This window comes from Lathyrus oleraceus, chromosome 6 (assembly GCF_024323335.1).
Source record: "Lathyrus oleraceus cultivar Zhongwan6 chromosome 6, CAAS_Psat_ZW6_1.0, whole genome shotgun sequence".
NCBI lineage: Eukaryota > Viridiplantae > Streptophyta > Magnoliopsida > Fabales > Fabaceae > Lathyrus > Lathyrus oleraceus.
In genome coordinates, this window is record NC_066584.1 from 521,090,670 (window position 1) to 521,099,651 (window position 8,982).

General features: G+C 38.9%; 1 non-coding gene across 1 annotated transcript; it reads right to left on the reverse strand.

The window, feature by feature from the left end:
• Window positions 1-874: 874 nt before the first annotated feature.
• On the reverse strand, window positions 875-981 carry LOC127099274 (small nucleolar RNA R71). Its single transcript, XR_007793797.1, has one exon. It is a non-coding gene; the product is annotated as a small nucleolar RNA R71 (small nucleolar RNA).
• Window positions 982-8,982: the final 8,001 nt, after the last annotated feature.

The following is an 8,982-nucleotide window of genomic DNA, read 5'->3' on the forward strand; positions in this document are numbered from 1 at the left end:
TACTGATATCCATATTATTTGATATTTCATCTAGATCCAAATTTAGTTTTATTTTTTCCCCCTAATCATTAAAGTATCATCCGCCTTAGCTTTACGCAGTAACCCTAGAAAAACGGTAGATCGATTCATTAAGTCCCTGTGGGATCGATATCTTTTAAAACTACGCGATTAGACTGTGCGCTTGCAGTTAGTACCCCGATAGACTCATAAAGTCGCGACCATGTTTTTGGCGCCGTTGCCGGGGAACTTTTATTTAGTCGATATCGTAACTCTTCTGTTACGCTGTAGAGACTAAGGCAATTTTTATTTTTTCCCTTTTTTGTTGATTTGTATGCCACACACTCGCTCACAAGGCGAGCCGTACTACTTAAAAATCAACGACGTCGAACGATATCTCTGATTATTACGAAGAATTCGGGAGTATCGTGCTAGAAACAATCTTCCTCCAATCGAAGTTCCTGATCTCAAAAATCTCCTTCCTTTAACGATACCAGCGATGGCCGAACCAGCTCGTGCTCTTCGAGATTACGCTGCTCCATCGCAGGATGAGTCGCATTCGAGTATTGTTCCACCCGCAATCGAAGCGAACAACTTCGAACTTAAACCTTCGATGTTGCAGGCAGTGCAACAGAATCAATTTTCTAGAAATCCTACCGAGGATCCAAACCTTCATTTATCCGCATTTGTCCAATACGCTGACACTGTTAAAGCTAATGGTGTCACTTCAGAGACAATTCGACTTCGTCTCTTTCCTTTCTCGTTAAGAGATAAAGCTAGAAGATGGCTTCAGTCTCTTCCTTCCAACTCAGTCACCACATGGAATGAGGTTAAGAAAGTCTTTCTTGCCCGATATTTTCCTCCAAGCAAAACAGCTATGTTGAGAGCCCAGATAAATGGATTTAAGCAAAAAGATAACGAATCTCTTTTTGAAGCATGGGAAAGATACAAGGACATGATGAGACTTTGCCCACACCATGGTTTAAAGGACTGGTTAGTAATGCACACCTTCTACAATGGTCTCTTGTACAACACAAGGTTAACAATAGACGCCGCCGCCGGTGGTGCGCTTATGGATAAACCTTACACCGACGCTTATCAACTTATAGAGAGCATGGCCCAAAATCATTATCAGTGGGGAAGCGACCGAACAGTGGTAGAAAAACCTCAAACAAAAGGTGGCATGTACGAGATAAGTAGCCTTGATCATGTTAATGCAAAAGTGGATGCTCTTGCCCAGAAAATTGAAAGTTTAAATGCATCACCTCCAGCCACCGTGGTTGCCGTAACTCAAAATTGCGAGGTCTGTGGAATTCAAGGTCACACTCCTACAGATTGTCAACTCCTAACAGGAATTCAAACAGATCAGGTGAACTATGCTCAAGGAAATCCTTACTCGAATACCAATAACTCAAACTGGAAGAACCATCCTAATTTCTCGTATAAAAGTAACAACGCTTTATACGCACCAGGTCAAGCTCCCAGTCAAGCTCCAGCTGTACCACCTGGATATCAAAAGCCGACCCCATCTACACCTAACAATAACGTTCCTAGGAAATCCAACTTGGAAATCATGATGGAGAACTTCATAGCTTCTCAACAGCAAACCAATAAAGAGTTCTTAAACCAGAATGTACACACTAGCGAACAGATTAAACAACTAGCAAGTAAAGTAGATTCCCTGGCTACCCATAACAAAATGCTTGAAACACAAATCTCGCAAGTAGCTCAACAACAAGCGTCTACTGCTGCCCCAACTGGTACATTTCCTGGATAGCCACAACCTAATCCGAAAGGCCACGCTCATGCAATTATACTACGAAGTGGTAAAGAGGTAGAAGGACCATCTGACCCAAGGATTGAGAACCAAAACTCTAAAAAGTCAACTGAGGAAGAAGGTAAACCTAAGGAAAAGGAAGAGTGTAATAAGGAAACCGTAGAAAAAAAAGAACCTTATGTACCTCCACCGCCTTACAAACCACCTATCCCTTATCCTCAAAGGCTAATTAAAACCAAAAACGCGGGCCAATTTAAAAAATTTGTTGACCTACTGAAACAATTAAACGTCACAATTCCTTTTACAGAAGCTATTACATAAATGCCCTCATATGCTAAGTTCTTAAAAGAAATTTTATCTAATAAAAAGAAACTTGAAGATAACGAAACCGTTACACTCACTGCTGAGTGTAGCGCAATAATCCAAAATATGCCTCCTAAACTTAAAGATCCTGGTAGTTTTTCTATACCCTGTCATATAGGAAAATTTGTCATAGACAAAGCTTTATGAGATTTAGGAGCCGGTATCAGTGTTATGCCCTTGTCCATATGCAAGAAACTTGAAATGGGAGAATTAAGACCAACTAAAATGTCTGTGCAATTGGCAGATCGTTCCGTTAAATATCCCGTAGGAATTCTTGAAAACGTTCCCGTACGCATAGGTCAATTCTACATTCCCACCGATTTTATAATTATGGACATAAGAGAAGATGAAGTTACCCCCATTATATTGGGAAGACCCTTCTTAGCATTTGTCGATGCTATCATAGACGTAAAACGAGGACGACTCACTTTCGAAGTAGGAGAAGAGAAAATTGAGTTTATTCTTTCCCAATTTTTGAAAGCACCTGCGATAGAAGACACATGTTACTTCATGGATATCATCGATGAATGCATAAAAGAAACAGAATTCGAAAATGACGATTTGTCCGACTATCGTGTAGAAGACAGACTGAACCAATGTTTAGCAATAACATCAGATCCTACACAATGCCTTAAGAAACCAACCCTCGACCTGAAAACACTTCCCAAAAATCTGAGATATGAATTCCTAGACTTAGAACTTGAACGACCAGTAATAGTCAATGCAGACCTAGGAAAACTTGAAACCGAAAAACTCCTACATATCTTAAGAAAATATCCAACCGCATTAGGATACAACATCACCGATCTTAAAGGGATAAGTCCTTCTATTTGTATGCACCGCATCATGCTAGAAGAAGACTGTAAGACTTCTAGGGAACATCAGAGGAGACTAAACCCGATCATGAGTGAGGTAGTGAAGAAGGAAGTAACGAAGTTATTAGAGGCAGGTATCATATATCCTATATCCGATAGCAAATGGGTTAGTCATGTACACGTAGTACCAAAGAAAGGAGGTATAACAGTGATCGAAAATGAAAAAGGAGAAACTATAACCAAACGAATTGAATCGGGATGGAGAATGTGCATTGATTATAGAAAGTTAAACAAAGCAACCCGAAAATATCATTTTCCTTTACCATTCATAGACCAGATGTTAGAACGACTAGCCAAGCATTCTCATTTCTGCTATCTGGACGGTTACTCAGGTTTCTTTCAAATACCAATTCATCCTGATGACCAAGAAAAGACAACGTTCACATGTCCTTTTGGTACCTTCGCTTATCGACGAATGCCGTTTGGCTTGTGCAATGCTCCTGCAACTTTCCAAAGGTGCATGATGGCAATATTCGCCGATTTTCTCGATAACATCATGGAAGTCTTTATGGATGACTTTTCCGTATGCGGGCAAAGTTTCAAAGAATGTCTTGAAAACCTAGAAAGAGTTCTAGAACGTTGTGTAAAAGTAAACCTAGTACTTAATTGGGAAAAATGTCACTTTATGGTACAAGAAGGAATTGTTTTAGGACACATCATATCAAATAGAGGAATTGAAGTAGACAAAGCCAAAATAGAAGTAATCGAAAACCTTCAACCTCTGAAAACTGTGAGGGAAATACGAAGCTTCTTAGGACATGCCGGTTTTTACCGAAGATTCATTAAAGATTTCTCTAAAATAACTAAACCTTTAACCGAATTATTAATGAAAGACGCTGAATTCATCTTCGACAATAAATGTTTAGAATCATTTCAAACACTTAAACAACCATTGATCTCCGCGCCCATAATGCAGACCCCGTATTGGAATGAACCTTTCGAAATAATGTGTGTTGCAAGTGACTACGCCGTAGGCGCTGTTTTAGGACAACGAAAGGATAAAAAACTTCACGTCATATATTATGCGAGTAGAACTCTAGAAAAGCGCAAATGAATTACGCCACGACCGAGAAAGAACTTTTAGCAGTAGTATTTGCACTAGATAAATTTCGTTCCTACTTGGTCGGAGCTAAAATAATCGTTTACCCTGATCACACTGCCATTAAGTACCTCTTAACAAAAAAGGACGCTAAACCTAGACTCCTAAGGTGGATCTTGTTGCTACAAGAATTTGATTTGGAAATCAAAGATAAAAAAGGAACTGAAAACGTAGTAGCAGATCACCTCTCTAGACTCGAAAACCTGGAACCGGAAAGAACATCGATCAACGATGATTTCTCGTACGATAAACTTATAGCTAATTTGGAAGAAAATAGAGTTGACAAACAGGTAGAGACCATCTTGGCTATATGCGTTACACCATGGTACGTTGATTTTGTCAATTATTTAGCCGCCGGAGTGGTTCCACTTGATTTATCCTACCAACAAAAGAAACGATTCTTCCATGACATAAAACATTATTATTGGGACGACCCTTTACTTTTCAAAAGAGGGTCCGATGGTATTTTCCGTCGCTGTATACCTGAAGAAGAGGTAGAAAGTATAATCCAACATTTTCATTCCGCTCCTTATGGTGGACATGCAAGTACATCCAAAACCTGCTCTAAAATCCTACAAGCCGGTCTTTATTGGCCAAACATATGGAAGGATGTACATACCGCTGTCAAGAAATGCGATAGGTGTCACCGCACAGGAAACATATCTAGACGTGACGAAATGCCACAAAAAGCCATTTTGGAAGTAGAAATTTTCGATGTGTGGGGAATAGATTTCATGGGACCTTTTCCACCTTCTTTTGGTAACAAGTACATACTCGTAGCGGTTGACTACGTATCAAAATGGATTGAGGCTATAGCTTCTCCAACAAACGACACACGAGTAGTAATTAAACTCTTTAAGAATATAATCTTTCCAAGATTTGGTGTCCCAAGAATAGTCATCAGTGACGGTGGATCTCATTTCATATCTAAAATACTCGAAAAATTATTGTTTAGGTATGGTGTAAAACATCGAGTAGCAACACCTTACCATCCTCAAACTAGTGGACAAGTGGAAGTGTCTAATAGAGAAATTAAACAGATATTGGAAAAAACTGTCGCTACATCGAGGAAAGACTGGTCATCAAAATCACCCGAAGCTTTATGGGCATATCGAACCGCTTACAAAACTCCCATAGGAACAACCCCATTTAAGCTTATTTATGGTAAATCGTGTCACCTCCCAGTGGAGTTAGAACATAAGGCCTATTGGGCTATTAAAAATTTAAATTTAAACTATAAGGCCGCCGGTGAAAAGCGAATTCTAGATATAAACGAATTAGAGGAACTTAGACAAGATGCATACGAAAATGCTAAAATCTACAAGGAATGAACGAAAAAATGGCATGATAAACGTATATCAAGGAAAACTTTCAAACAAGGCGATGTAGTCCTATTGTTTAACTCTAGACTTAAGTTATTCCTAGGAAAACTACGCTCTAGGTGGTCTGGCCCTTTCAAAGTCACTAATGTCTTTTCTAGTGGGGCTGTAGAAATTAAAGGAAAATCTATTGAATCATTTATCGTAAACGGGCATCGACTAAAACATTATCATTATGCTGAAAACAATGAAGACTCGCAAGTCCTGCACTTAGACGTATTGTCTCCAAAATTAATAGATTAACATCTAATAGTTTTCTGTCGAGCTTGCGACATTAAACAAAGCGCTTCATGGGAGACAACCCATATATTTTTAATTTTCTTTGATTATTCTTTTGATTTTATTCAGTTTTCATTCTTCATTTTCTTTATTTTATTAAATTTTTCTTCTTTTCTTCTTTCGGCATTTGGCCAAATCCTGACTAAAATTCTTGTTTTTCTTTTCTTTAGTTAACACTGACCTGATGGCACATATTGATCACATGGGTATTAATTTCCGAGGGAGAGCTCAGAGACAAAAATTTGAAGAACTTGCTGAGAGAGACATGCACCCAAATTTTTATGTTGATGATTGTGCAACGACCGTACTTGGGCTAAGAGATAGAGTCCTATATCTACTGAATCAAATAGGGTGGGAAACCACTCCTATTCGGAGAGAATTTGTTACTTACCGGAGGCTAACTCTAGAATTCCTTAGCTCCCTGATTTATTTACCGAACCATGGAAAAGGAATAAACCGAGGTTTCATTCAATTGAGGATGTTCAATATGGAGTGTCAGTATAACATTAGAGAATTTACTAACCTCTTAGGGTTCCCTACTTCTTTTGACACATTCACCATGAACCAAGAGGACCTCTTTGAATATCGAGAGCTTGAGCATTTTTGGGGAAGTTTGACGGGAAATGACGAACCTGAGGAACATGAGTTTCTTTCTGGAAACATACATAACCCAACTTTTCGTTATTTCCACAAGATCCTAGCACACACTCTTTTTGGGAAAAGTTAAAACATTACCACAATATCACGTGATGAACTTTTCATAATATTTTGTGCTTCCCAGAATCGTCCAGTGAATGGTGCCACTTATATGTTGGCGAGTTTTGACCTCCTTATTCAAGATGACCGTGCACCGATTCAAATAGGGGGATATATAACTATGATTGCTAATGCTATTGGATTGCGCCAACCCATGCTTGATTTGAACCCTTTTTGCGATATTCAGCCTATGAATATAAATTTCCTTTTCAACACTATGTTTATAGGAAACCTTGGACCTGAAGAGTTTGAACTATTAATTAACAACCAAGCTTTTTACCTATTCACCATGCCTAGCCCGATGACTAGTGTCCATAACCAAAATAATTGGCTCTACAACCTGGATGGAATGCCTTCTCCTGTTAGATCTGTTGAAACCATCCAAGATTATGAGATTATTGACAACCAGATTCCTAATGCTGAATCTGATCCGCAGACACCAACTGGTTACCATGATGTTGCCTCTCCACCTCATCCTATCCTGTCCGCAGAATCGACAGTACCTGATTTTAGACATCATATGCCCGGAACTGATTATAATACCGTTATTCAAGCTTTGATGTCAGAACAAGATGCCATTAGAGAAGAGTTAACTATGATGGGACATGAATTTATGGAACACATGAGTAGAATGACAAATCAATTTCACGAGTTGCTACACCGCGTCAATTCCTTTGCTCCTCCGACGAGAGATTCTACAAGTGGCTAGAAGAATTGCAGTTAACTAGTTTTAGTCTTAGGAAATTTATAGTTTCGTTTGACAATATTTTTAATCTTAGGATTTTTTTTCCGCATGTTTTATTTTATCTTCAGTCAAATATTACATTATGAAGCTACTGGCATTATTGGTTAAATTAAATTTCATTTTGATTTATGCACTGTCTAAAATTACCAATGTTGATATATATTGTATGCTACTACTTACATGCTAAATTTCTGATCACGTACAAGTATACACTACTCCTAATATTATATACAACCACCTGTATTTTTGCTTATTAGAGAAAAAATATATATTCTATGGTGTAGTAAAGTAGCATCCATGACACAATTTATAAAGTCAAAGTAGCATTGATATTTATGGCCATGGCAATTCAAAAAAATAAAAATAATAATAATAATAATAAAACAAAAACTTGTCACGAATTTTAACCAATGCATGCTGCCACCCTGCACGTGACGAACGTTTTGACCGTTGCATGATCAGAGGTGTGACGAGCGTAACGCATGCTGTCACGGTCGCAACACCCCCATGACGCCCGTCACGCATGCTGTCACGAACGTGACAACTTGCTTTCTCGTAAATGTTTTTGACCGTTATGCTGTCACGAACGTGACACATTGCTGCCTCGTAACCTTGTCGTGACCGTTACCCCCATTCAATTCACCTCTTTATCCCCATTAATTTTTTTTTCTCACCAACTTCTCCTTCCAATTTTAAAACTCCTTCTTTAAATACCTTCACCACATTTTTCATCCTACACCACATTATTCCAAAAACCATTCTATACAAAAAAATTCATCCCCTTTTCCTTTCTCCCTTTTTTCTACCTACCAATCAAAATGGCGGAGAACCAACATCAAGAAATGCAATTTGGAAATATTATTTTCCGAACTGAAGATAGTAACTATCAATGGGAGCAGTTTGTTCGTTTCCAGTAACGCGGTGTCACATCTACCAGATACCCAGATTTCAATTGCTTACAAGAATTGGGATTACATCAAGGAGTGAAATGGCTGCTTAGGCTATCCGATTTAACTTTTTTGTGCACACAAAATCATCCAACATACCCATCACTCACCTTGGAGTTTTTAAGCTCTTATTCATACACCACTCCAACCGGTGAGGACGAGTACTTAACCGGTGTTGCAAAATTCCGTATGTTCAACACTGAGTATGCACTATCTCAAGAACAGTTGAGTGCCATGCTACGTTTAACTGAAGGAGACGACGTCCACCCAAGAATCCCTCCAAACTCAGAGTGGAACACGATCGCATTCGAACTTTCTCGAAAAATATCCGGTGTGGTAACCACCAATTGGGATGCATTACTTGCTTCACACATACACAACCCCACTATCCGGTATTTTGTCCGTATTTTGCAAAACACCATCTTTGGAAGAGCCAACAACAACAAAGTTAACGCGAAAGAATTATTCTTCCTACACTGCATCTTTTCAGCAAATACAAGGGTCAACGCCGCCTCTTTCTTACTTCACCATATCCGTACCCTTTGTGCTCGAGGCAATCAACCTTTTGTGATTGGAGGATTAATAACCATCATCGCACTCGGTTTAAATTTAGGGGACCGACTTCAGAATTTGCAATCTTTGCCACCCCTGTTTATGGATATCAGCTATTGTCGCTCCTGCCGCTTAATCAAAAATAGGGTAGGCGGGAATTATTATCTTATGGTGAATAACCAAGAAATCCCAAGCTTTGTTTTGCCCAACATT